Below are 13,283 nucleotides of genomic sequence, written 5' to 3'. Positions count from 1 at the left end.
CAGTTTAATTTTTTTATCTCTGTTCTTAACTTATTTTGTGTTGCTATAACAAAATACACTAGGCTAGGTACTTTACAAAGAAAACAGATTTATTTGGCTCATAATTCAGGTGCTGGAAAATCCAAATAGCATGATATCAGCATCTGGCAAGGGCCTACCTGACAGTGTCACAAAGGGAAGAAGTCATGTGCAGAAGGGGCCAACCACATGGGGTGGCCTTGCTTTATAACAACCTACTCTCTCTCGAGAACTAATTCACACTTGTGAGACCCAACCTACTTAAGAAGATCAACACTAATCCTTCCTAAGGTTGGTACCCACAGGACTAGTCATCTTCCACTGGGCTCCACCTCTTTAAGATCTACCACCTCTCTTTTCCATTACAATGAGGAACAAGCTTCCAACACCTGAACCTTTGGGGAACCAATCATGTGCAAACTATAGCACCACTTTTAACATGAGGACACTGAGGCCCAGGGAGAAGTGGCATTCAGGAGGCCATTCAGCTGGTAACCATCATAATTCACTCAGCTGGAATCACAGTTTATCCCCAGAGTATAAATTCTTTCCCACTAGACCATTCTTTGCCCTCTGCACCTGCCCTTCCATACCCAAGTTCCGATTCTCCTGTCCTTTGTGTTTCTGAAGGCCACAGGATTCAGTCCTAGTGGAAGTGCTGATTCCCTGAGCCTTTATGAGTGTTGCCCACACTACAGAGTGAGTTCCCGCCCTGCTCAAGGCCAGGCCCCATGCCTCTGCCCCCATGTGTTCCAGCTCCCTTCAGTGTGCCCAGGACACAGCATATGCCCAATGTGTGCTGCTGAGAGCCATAGCCGAGTCCGAATGACGCATGGCATTTTTGCCAGAACGGAGTGGTTGAGAGGTGACGCCAGCAAGCCATTGAGATGATAATGGTTATGTTAAGCTGTGTATATTAGTCCACCTCGGCCTGCTACTTTGGAGTTGGGGGGGGGGTTCCTGGAGAGTTCGCATTGGTTGGGGAAGTGCCAGAGGAGGGATTTCCTGTTGGTGGTTCCTGGAGGAGCCACGTGGCGTTCGAGAGAGTTCCCGGGGAGTGTATGTAGAGTGTGCTGGTGGAGTTCAGAAATAAAGTTTGTTCCTGCTTCAGTGGCTCCTGATTTGTGCCCAGCCAGACTTCGGCAGTGTGCGAACAAAGGGGTCTCCCGTGATTCTTATCCATTGTACCAGCAAGTGCACAGCGGATCCCTTCAACCAAAGACAGGACAATAGATGGGGAGAACCAGGTGATAAGTCTTTTGTCCTGTGGGCATCTCACTTCTGCTTTCAGGACAAGTGTGAGCCCAGTTCTGTATATGAGAAGTTTTATTTCCAGATCTGGAAGTTCCTGTTGTAAAAGGAACTTCCAGATCTGGAAATAAATACCCTGGGCTAAGAACCGTGGTGCTTCAAGAGAGGGCTTTCTTGGACTCTCTCAAACCCAGGTATCAGCAACTGGCACAGTAGTGGGTACTGTGTTGATAGTGAATGAGGACAGTGCAGGCCGCGGTTCCCAAAAGATAATTCCCTTCTCAAAAAAATAGAAAACTATACACACTGTCATTTAATATGATAACTCTATTAACTCGTTGAAAGGAGAAAACTTGTACAATAGCAATACATGATATAAAGTTCCTGCCCACAATGATGAGGCCAAACTAGGAATGTTTTCACTAAAAACTTCTAAGGAGGGTTTACAGTAAAGAGATTATTATTTTTATATATTTCTTTGTAATATGTTTCTACCTTGAGATAACACTGATCATATCATATATTTTGGCAAATACTTTTAAAGAAAATCCCAAGGAAAGAACCCCCAAAATATTCCATGGTAGAAACCTATATGCACCTACATATTTTTGTCTGGCCAGGCTCTTAAAATTCTAGTCACTTTATTTTACAGCAACATGTCACATAATTTTCTATAAGATCATAGACAGTCTGGCCCCAGATAGCTGTAGTTTAACCCATAGAAAAGGAACAAAGTGAATTTGGAAAGAAGAGGTGAAGTACAGGGGGTTTTTAAGACAGTGCCACTATTCTGTAGGATACTGGGATGGTGGATACATGACATTATGCATTTGTCAAATTAAAAAAAAAATGCATGGAACTTTATAGTATAGAGAGTGAATTTTTTTTCTAGTGCTAGATATTGAACCAAGGAGCCCTCTACCACTGAGCTATATCCCAGCCCTTTGTTTTTATTATTTTGAGATGGGGTCTTGCAAAATTACTGCGGTTGGCCTCCAACTTGTGATCCTCCTGCCTCAGTTCCCCAGTTGCTAGGATTACGGATGGCATCACTGTGCCCAGCTAGAGAGTGAATCTTTTTTTATATATATACCTTTATTTAATTTATTTATTTTTCTGTGGTGCTGAGGATCGAACCCAGCGCCTCGCATGTGCTAAGTGAGCGAGTGAGTGCTCTACCGCTGAGCCATAACCCCAGCCAGAGAGTGAATCTTAATGTATGCAAATTTTAAAAATCACTTAGGTGGTCATGAGATCCCAGGAAAGAATGCAGATTGTGATAAGAGAATAACTGCATTGCACATGTATGAAACAAGTTCATTGATAAGGGTAAGGGAATCAGTGCTGACCTAAGTCACTTTCAAAATCAAAGAAGTCTGTAAGACTCAACACTAAAAGAACTGCATATCCGCTATACTCTAGTTGATAAAGTTAGTTCCCAAAGAGTATAGGTTGACAATCCTAATACCCTAGGTTTCCAATACATCAGTCAGGTACTCACCATGCACAAAACTGAACTCAAAGTGAATCAAGGGCCTAGGAGTTAAACCAGAGACTCTGCATCTAATAGAAGAAAAAGTAGGCCCTAATCTCCACCATGTGGGATTAGACCCCAACTTCCTCAGTAAGACTCCTATAGCATGAGAATTAAAACTAAGAATCAATAAATGGGATGGATTCAAACTTAAAAGTTTTTTTCTCAGCAAAAAGAAACAATCTGTGAGGTGAATAGAGAGCCTACAGAATGGGAGCAAATTTTTACCACTCGCACATCAGATAGAGCACTAATCTCTAGGGTCTATAAAGAACTCAAAAAGCTAAACACCCAAAAAGCAAATAGCCCAATCAATAAATGGGCCAATGACCTGAACAGACACTTCTCAGAAGATGATATACAATCAATCAACAAATATATGAAAAAAAAATGCTCATCATCTCTAGCAATTAGAGAAATGCAAATCAAAACTACTCTAAGATATCATCTCACTCCAGTCAGAATGGCAGTTATTAAAAACACAAACAACAATAAGTATTAGTGAAGATGTGGGGGGAAAAGGCACACTCATACATTGCTGGTGGGACTGCAAATTGGTGCAGCCAATATGGAAAGCAGTATGGAGATTTCTTGGAAAGTAGGGAATGGAACCACCATTTGACCCAGCTATCCCATTCCTTGGTCTATACCCAAAGGACTTAAAAACATCATACTGCAGGGACACAGCCACATTAATGTTTATAGCAGCACAATTCACAATAGCTAAATTGTGGAACCAAACTAGATGCCCTCAGTATATGAATGGATAAAGAAATGTGGTATATATTCACAATGGAATATTACTCAGCAATAAAAGAGAATAAAATCATGGCATTTTCAGGTAAATGGATGAAGTTGGAGAATATAACACTAAGTGAAGTTAGCCAATTTCAAAAAACCAAATGCTGAATGTTTTCTCTGATATAAGGAGGCTGATTCATAATGGAATTGGGAGGGGGAGCATGGAAGGATTAGACAAATTCTAGATAAGGCAGAGGGGTGGAAGGGGAAGGGAGGGGGCATGGGGGCTAAAAAAGATGGTGGAATGAGGTGGACATCATTACCCTAAATACATCTATGAAGACAACAATGGTGTAAATATACTTTATATACAACCAGAGATATGAAAAATTGTGCTCTGATGTGAATATGAATGGTGCATTTTGCTCTCATATATAAAAAATTAGAATAAATAAATAAATAAATTTTGAAAAGAGAAAGAGTGATCTGACTTTCCCTGCAACAGGCCACACTGAAGCAAGCCTTCCCTGTACCCAGATGAGAAAATAAATCTTAACACCAGAGACAGCAAATTGATGCTGCAATGGAATTGTACGAATGAATTGAACTAAAATAATACTTCCTCCAGGAGCTTTACATCTCTTCCCCTTCCCCATATATCTTCTAGTGATTTCCACACTATTTAATATCCTACCCCAAGCCCCTTTGCCTTTCCATTTCTTTATCATTTCTTTGTTTAAAAGGTATAATATCTTTTTATTCTGGTCATTTCTTTGGGTCTTCACTCTCTTGTGAAGGTCCCCAGGTATATGTAAAAATATATAAAACTTGTATGCTTTCCTCCTGTTAATCTGTCTTGGGTCAGTTTGGTTCCCAGGCTCAGCTGAAGTTCCCAAGTATGAGTTAAGATGGGTCAAGGGGATATTTAGTCTCTCTTACAATAAAAATGGCAGGGGATGTAACTCAGTGGTAGAGCATCTGGGGGGGGGTTCAATTCCCAATCCTTGGTATCACAGAAAAAGACAGAAAGAAAGAAAAAAAACAAAATACCTGAGAGAATCAACTTACAAAGAGGAAAAGTTTATTTTGAATCACAGTTTTAGAGATTTCAGTCCATGACCAGTGGCCAGGCAGCACATCATGGTGTAAGGGTCCGGCAAAACGTCGGAGAAAGAGACCACGAGACTAGCTTCATGCAATGGCAAGGGGGATTTATTGGATCCGTTCCAGCGCGCTGGGACTCTGTGCTCACTCAAGAAGGGAGAGCAGCCCAGAGCCCAGAGCAGAGGTCAAGCAGAGCTTAAGTACACTTTTTGGAGAGGGCGGGGGGCTTTGCATACATCAGAACAAATCATCATGAGGCGCGGGAAAATTGAACAACAACTCTGATACATGATTAGTCCATTCATTGGCGGGAACAGGCTGGGCAGGGGTGATTGGTCACTTCTAAACTGGGTACACATTCAAACTGATTGGTTCGGGCCCTGTGACAAACTGCACAGGGCCCTAGGCTGAATGGCCAGTAGGGCGTTGTCTTAACTATCTCAGGAATCTGGGTGTAACAGAGGAATTTAATAGTACCTAATCTTTTACATTTCAATTCAAGGTTTCCAGCTTAGAAACTTTACCCTTTCATTCCCCACTCCTTTTTCTGACTACTTTTAATCTTGAAAGTAATGAATCATAATTATTGGGGAGTCTCATTTTTCATCTCTGTCGGTGGAGCATATTGCCTTCTGATTACCATGGGTTGTCCTGTGTTTCCTGGAATCATTTTTAGCATGGCCTCCATTTTAGATTTCACTCGGTATTAGACCCCGATTTATCTAACTACACTGACTACCTAACTTTAAATCTGGCTTCATTCCCCCCTCTAATTTGGGAACTCCTTACTGCTGTGAGGAAGGGGGACGAAGAGGATCTCTCTGGCTTCTTCAGGCTGAAAAGGGACGGTGTGGGGCAAGCAGTTTGGAGTCCCCCTTAAAAATATCGGGTCTATCGAGTGGTCCATGCTAAAAGTCCAATTGAGAAGTAATAGGCTGGAGGGCCATTCGAGTGATAGGTGGTCTATAAGAGAAACAAGAACTCATTAGTACTGGAACCATATTGATGCAGTAATAAATGCCACAGCACAGGAATATGCCAATGAGTATAATGACCAAGACAAATATTAACAATGTTTTCCAATAAGGCAGTACCAGGAACTAGGAGCTAAGATATTGTTTTCACAACAAAGTTGCTGAGGACATGGCTTCCATCTGAGCATGTAAATCTTTAAGGATATTTGTCACATTGTCAGAAATGTCAGGGATGTCAACACAACATTTAGGGTTACAGATGTCTTTTCCCTTAAGATATAGTCTAATAATCTAATGCCATCTGATCCTTCAAAATCCTTTGCTAGTATGACCTCTGTGTCTAATAGAGAAATCTTTAATTCTGCTACTCAGGGCTGGATAACCATACTAGCAAACATCAAGCCTACCTGCGTTGGTTAGAAATAAAGGCCTTAGACTAAAACTACTCTAGCAGTCCCTTTGACAGTTATCAGGCATTTCTGTCTAAGAATCTCTTTTGTAGCCTCCAGTCTACTTATTTATGGAAGTTACATTTAACTATTATTATCATTTAAGATGTCCAGGAACAGCTGTGCTTTGGCTTTGACTATCTTTGCTAAGTGTTTAAGATGAAGCAAGTCAAACTGACTTATGTTTCTACCTATTGTTAACAGTCAGCTGAGTCTCCTGGGAGTCCTCGGGAACTTCACAGCAGCTTCTCAGTTCTGCTAGTGCCATTTGCGCTGGGATGGGTCCAGGCCTTGCTTGACCATACGGCTTCCCTCAGAAGCATCAGGGATGTCTCCCTTCTCTGATGACCCTCCTCTTTACAGCAAATGCACTGATTGGCCTTCTGCCCTCCACTGGTCTCATTAATCTCCCTGCTCGGGAAGTTATGTGGCCTAGAGTTGCAGAGCCCTTTGAAAAAGTTCCCTATTCCCTGATTCAGACTGACTCAGAGGGCAAGAGCCAAATTTTTAATTTTAAAACTTAATCTTAAACATCTAGCAAATAAGTCAACAGCCTTATATTAAAGGTGCTGAACTTTTATGTCTATCTCTCTATCCTGTAGGTGATAACTCCTTATCTTAAGTTAACCCAGGTTGTGAGTTCTTAAAGCAGTACCTCTTAAAAAAAAAATTAACAGGCAATCCTTAGACCATCTAAAAGCAAACTTCAAAACAAAACTAACTAGGATAAAAACATATTTAGTTTACGTAATAGCTACCTTGAATTCTGGCAGAGTTATACATTATAATCCCCTGTTTGATATCCTGGCAATCGTGACAAAAACCAACTTTGGGGCACAACTTTAAATGCACTGAAATCTGGCCTACTTCTTTCATAGTCACTTTCACATGCAGTGAGTTGGGACATAGATCCTCAGCACCACATACAAACAAAGATGTTGTGTCCGCTGAAAAAAAAAAAAAAGAAAAAAAAGAAATAGAGACAGATCCAGAAATTAGATAAAAAGGAGAGCACTGAGAAGTAGACTGGAGGCTACAATGGTGGGGAGCATTGGAGAAGAAAACGGCTCATCTCATCCTCGCCAGGAAGTAAAAGCAAAGAAAGAAGAAGAGGCCACACACCCACAGTCCTCTTCAAGGACACACTCCTGATGACCTAAGACCTCCTACTGGGCCCTACCTCTTAAGGATTCTGCCCCCGCCCACTAGCAACATATTGGGGAATGAGCTTTTAACATGTGGACCGTTGAAGAACATTCCAGATGCAAACCACAAGCAGAAGATCAGTCACCTACTGGATGAGGGCTAGGTTTCTTTCCATTTCTTCCCCCCCACCGTGTGTGTGTGTGTGTGTGTGTGTGTGTGTGTGTGTGTGTGTGTGTCCTTGTGCACGTGATATGCTAGGCATTGAACCTGGGGCTGGTAACATGATAGACCATCACCCCACAACCAAGATACCGCCCCAGGCCCTCCGTTGGTAGAATAGATGTGTTTAGAAGATAGAGGTGGAAATAAGAAGTCACTCCAGTCTGAAACCATACCTCAGGTTGTAGGGACTACTGGGTTAGTTTAGGGACAGGTGTATCGAGGTCTGTTTTCATCTTTAAATTCTGCTTCTCAGATGTGCCCTGTGCCTGCCATTCCATTAGCCCCAAGTGAGTCAGGAATGTGAACAAGCATGTCCTGAAAGGGGATTGCCAAGGGCTGGGGGAGTCGAGAGGGATCATGAAAACCTGGGTCATCTACTGGAGATGAGGGAGAGGGGAGTCGGGGACCTCAGGAGTTAGTCCCTTGGATAAGCATTCCAATTGGAAGTGAAATTTTTGCCCAATAACTGAAAAGAGGGTTGTAGAGCTTAACAAAAAAGCTATGTTGGACATGGTGGGGTCTAAGAGATACAGAAAGGGGTCTTGTGGTCAATAATCTAACCCCACCAGGGGTGGTTTGTGTACTTGAGAATTATAATGGGCAACTGTGGGATGTTGAGTATGGAACAGGGGCCCCTGGCTTCCATCAGAAGGGAAGTGGGCACTTATTGGCTGAGTTCATGATTCCACTCTGTGGATTCAAGGACATTGGACATCTTTACCAATTAGTCCAAGAAGGGAGTAAATAGTGGAGATTGTAACCCTAAGACCATTCTGAATTACATAAAAAAAAAAAAATTCTTTTTTTTTAAACTTTTTAATGGGCCAGGAAAGTCTTTTAATATAGCGGGTTAGTCAGATTGAGACCAAGGCTGAGTTGCATGACTAGGCGAGTAAATTAGTTTGTCGGGTACAGATTCCTCAGAAGGGAATCAATGGGACTCCTACTAGACCATTACATTTGTCCTTTAACTTCTTTTAAAATTCACAATCTTTAGCCCCAAATCCCTTTGCCCTGCAGTATGTCTGTAAGTATATCTCTATTGAAGATTTTGGTGAAGTTGAGGCTGGTCTGAAGGCCTGGGAACAATTTCTCTTTAGTTTGTCTTGGTTTAAGTCGGAAAGCCATACGTTTGCATTGTGTAGATTTAGTTTTATCAGCCAGAGCATCCTCATGATTCTGTGCACGAATATCAGAGATAAGGACATTTTGCCGATTAAGATGATATTTTTGAAAGCTGGGAACAATGGTGCACACTTATAATCCCAGCGGCTCAGGAGGCTGAGACAGGAGGATCACAAGTCCAAAGCCAGCCTCAGCAAGAGTGAGTACTAAGCAAGTCAGTGAGACCCTGTCTCTAAGTAAAACACAAAATAGGGCTGGGGATGAGGCTCAGTGGTTGAATGCCTCTGAGTTCCATCCCTGGTTAACAACAACAAAAAACAATTGATGTTTTTTAATAACCTCTTGTGGTTCCACAGGAACCTATTAGCAAAGTGAGTACTTAAAGCAAACACCATGTGGTCACCTAAAGTTAGAACCAAGTCACACTTCCAGAAGTTCTCTAAGAGGTACCTGCAGTCAGAAACTAGTTCTTCTCTTTGTTTTCTGTACTCTTGAATCTTGGACCAATCTATTTTAGTTGGAAAGCCCCTAGGGATGGAATCCAAGAGCTCTTCTCCAATTTTCCTTAGCTCTAGGGTAGGATTCAGGTCTATTTTTATTTCATTGTAAACCTCAGTGACTCTAACCCATTGGCCTTTCCAAGCTATAGGGAAGCATCTTCAGGAGCCACAACAAGGTGGATGAATTGATAAAGGTAATAAGTACCAGAACAAGACCTTGAGGCTATTCTGATTTGTATAGAAAACGTCTCTTTTCCCTCTCTTTTTCATGGGGCCAGGAAAGTCCTTAGCTTCGATTGAGATGAAGGCTTTATAGTGACATGTTTGGAAACTGCAGTCCTTTAATTGCCCCTCTCTGGAGTTTGACCACTAGGTGAGTGAATTAGTCTGTTTTGCCATGGTGCCTCTTGTCCGCTGCTCTCTCTCATCAGAGCTTATTCATGTCTCTTGACCTTAAATACCACATATTTCCTGCTGAATTCCAAAGTTATGGCACTGGCTTGTTCCTGTGCCCTCTTGGCCTGCGTTTCCACTGAGTATCTCTCAGTCCTCTCCAAGTGAACATCTCCCCTCCCAATCTAGTCCAATGCTTTCCAAAGAGAGAGGTGAAAAGAGATAGTGAGACAAAGGGGGGGGGGAGAGAGAGAGAGAGAGAGAGAGAGAGAGAGAGAGAGAGAGAGAGAGAGAGAGAGACTGTGAACCTCAGAAAATGACTTATTGAGGGAGTAATCCTGACCCAGTCCTATAAAGGACAGCCTCAGTAATCCAGGCGCCTGATTCCAAGTACTGGAAAGGGGGTCCCCAGTTCCAAGTACTTTTCTAGCTAGGACTGAGCCCTATGGAACACAACATTTAAAGATCAAGTGCCACACACACAAAGGTACCCTGCAGGCTGGGGATTCATGTGCAATTGCCTGAGCTCATTGTCCTCACCCAAAGGGGCACTTGACTCACCACCCCTCCCATCCCTTTCCCTCCTCTCCCAATGACCGTGCTCAAGCAGCACCTGGAAGATTCTACATCACTCAGTGTCTGTGGGAGTCCAGGCTTCCATAATCTCCTGAAGGAATTCCTGAACCAGCCGCCTCCTTAATTCCTTACTCAGTCTCCCAGCTCTCTTTTCTTCCATTAATAGCTTGCGACTAATGTGCAATAAGAATTGAAATGCATTCCACTGTCATTTAGCTTGCAACTATTCACCATCTGACTGAAATTAATCCAGCATGAGTCTCCCATGCCTTGTGCCTTCTGGGCCTCCCAGGCACAACGATCTCACACGCTCCTTAGCTGGCCATCCCAAACCCAATGCCACTTTCCTCTGCCTCCCACTGCCATTGAGAGCAAGGGCACCCACCAGTGGTAGGCAGCCGCCGAGTCTTTGTCCAGTCGCTTGTGGGAATGCCCTTGATGTGGGAGGGGGCTGTTCCCTCCTTCCTCTCCCCAGAGCCTCAGGGTGGAAGACTGAGACTACAGAGACCTTCAGCCTGAAAGCAAATGACTTTATCAGCCAAGGACGACCCCCAGGTCCCTTCTTCCCATGGTAGGAGTTGGACATGGGGAAAGTGAAGATGAGGTCTAACCTTATTCTGTACATTTACTGGGTGCCCGAACCTATGATGGAAATGCATGCAGGGAAATTAATTATTTGCAGGAAGCCATCTGTGAACTGTGTATGAACTAAAACGATGTTGAAGCCATTAGGCTGGGAAGCCTGGTATCGGGAACTCCCAGCAGCAACCCTGCTGGTTTGAGAACGCCTGGTTCATGTGGCTCCGTCACAAGTTCAGTACAGGATCAGAGATGGGATGACCCACTGGAGCCCCCAGCCTCTAGGAGATGGATGTAGCTTGCCAAAATGCCAATCAACCTCTTTACTGTGAGCCCCCCGCCACACTGAGAAGTGAGTACCAAGACCCCACCTGCTTAAATCTCATCCCTGCCTTTGATGTCCTCCTCCTTAAATAAAGGATCAGAGCCATTTGTCAGTTGTTCAATTCCAGCTCCTATCAGGACTGGAAGACTTCTCAGTGCTCTCCTTTTTATCTAATTTCTGGATCTGTCTCTATTTCTTTTTTTTAATTTAATTTTATTTTTTTTTTAGTTTTCAGCGGACACAACATCTTTGTTGGTATGTGGTGCTGAGGATCGAACCCGAGCGCGCTACCGCTTGAGCCACATCCCCAGCCCAAGTCTCTATTTCTTACTAATTATTTCAGACGTTTTACTTCCCAGGTGGCTCACACCTCCTGAGCAGGAACCTACCCTGGTGGGGGTGCTGGTCACCCAGCAATAATTATTTACAAGGGAAAAATAGTAACTTTACAGTAAGAAATCCAACAGACGCCACCTTAACCAAGTGATCAAGTTCACCATCACTGGTAATGTCACGCCGACACCAGGGAACCCTTGCTCTGATGCACCTGGAAGGTCCCTTCCCTCCACTCCCAAGACATCAGAACCTCCATCGAATCAAAAGAAAACATCAGACGAGCCCAACCAAAGAAGGAGCCCTCTACAAAATACTTAACCGATACTCTTCAAAACGTTCAAGGTCAAGAAGAAACAAGGAAAGTCTGAAGAACTATCACAGATTGGGACCAGGACAAGAAAAGGCGGTGTAGGATCCTAAACAGGACCTCAGCTGGTCAAATTGACACAAAGCCTAGAGTTTAGTTAACAGTGCCATACTAAGGTGAATTCTTTAGTTTTTGCTTAATATTTTTGTAGTCATGCATGATCAGGGAAGCAGAGTGAAGGGTACCTAGGAACTCTCGGTGTTCTGTTTTTTTTGTTCCTTTTCTATAAGTCTAAAATTATTTCAGAATAAAGTGAGATACAGAAAAAGAACCTTTCATGGAAATGTGACTGTGGGTGTGGGGAGGAGGGATGGGACCACATAAAGGGGGGATGGTGGCATGGGGGGATGTTTGGGGGAGTCAGGAGGAAGTCTGGCTTGGAGTTCACTTGCTGAGGGTGAACAGCAAGCAAGAAATCCTGGGAGAGCCACCCAGAAGGTTCTGGAGCTCTGAGGACGGGACTGAAGATGGAGACATGGGAGTTGTTGGTCTCTACAGGATAAACCCCAGAGGAGTGAGATGAACAGGGAGGATGGATGGAGAGAGGAGCCAGGAAAGCCAGGCGGAGCTGTAAGGAATACTAGGATTTAAACACAGGGTGCATTTAGTATTCTAGAAAATAAGCATCTATATTCGTATTTGCTTCCAGATGATAAAGAATCCAAATATGCTAATCGGTGCTCTTCCCCCCACAGAAAGCCAGCTGCACACCACAGTGTGAACTGGGATTCATTTAACTACCCCCCATTAGTAATCACGTAAACTGTAAATCGTTTTCAATCTTTTGTACCATGGGGTGTGGGGGGATGCTGAAGTGAATAGCAATACCTATTTTCTACCTCACATTTGTGAGTCTCTCTACAGGAAAAATTTCTAGCATCATAAGTCTTGGTTAAAATCCAAAGGGATGTATGAGTCAGCCTTTTGTTTCTTATCAATTACAAGAGAAAGCAACTTATCGTGTTATAGCAAAACCAGACCTGGTTGTGAAATGAGATCATAAAATGATTATAGCAAGAAACCGATGCCTGGGGAAAGGGTCAGTCCCCTCCCCTCTCTCCACCTTTCTCCAGGAAGCCTCATTAACCCTGGGTCCCTACATTTTTAGATGGTAAATAACTGCCCAGGGAGTCCAATGACTCCCTCTTGAAATGTGACAGATGCTTGTGAAAAGAGCCCTTCCTTCTTATCTGGTTCTGTGAGTGTGCTTTATGTTAGAGACCCAGCACCTCGAAGATTAGGAATTTTTTTTTTTTTAAGAGGAAAAAATCTCAATGATAGGACGGGTCTAAGATGACACTGAATCACCTATAAGTGTTGTCAGAAACTGTGGATCAGAATTTAGAGTTGTGTATTCCTGGAGTTCTCCTCCTCCTCTCCTGAGCACTGCCTGCTGCTTCTTGACCAGTCTGTGTCCCCCAGCAATAGGAGAAAGGTTCCTTTGGGCTCTCACGGTTTCAGTTCATGATCAACTAACTCCATTGCTCTGAGCCTCAGGGGAGGCAGAACATCATGGTGGCAGGACATCATGGTGGCAGGAACATGGAGCAAAGGAAGCTGTTCAGATCATGGTGTCCTGGAAACAGAGAGAGAGTGCGAGAGCAGAAAGGGATAGGAAGAAGATCAGCTCTTCCAGGACATGG

Source organism: Spermophilus citellus (assembly GCF_964194105.1).
Source record: "Spermophilus citellus genome assembly, chromosome: 18".
Taxonomy (NCBI): Eukaryota; Metazoa; Chordata; class Mammalia; order Rodentia; family Sciuridae; genus Spermophilus; species Spermophilus citellus.
Note: the sequence above shows the minus strand (reverse complement) of the source record.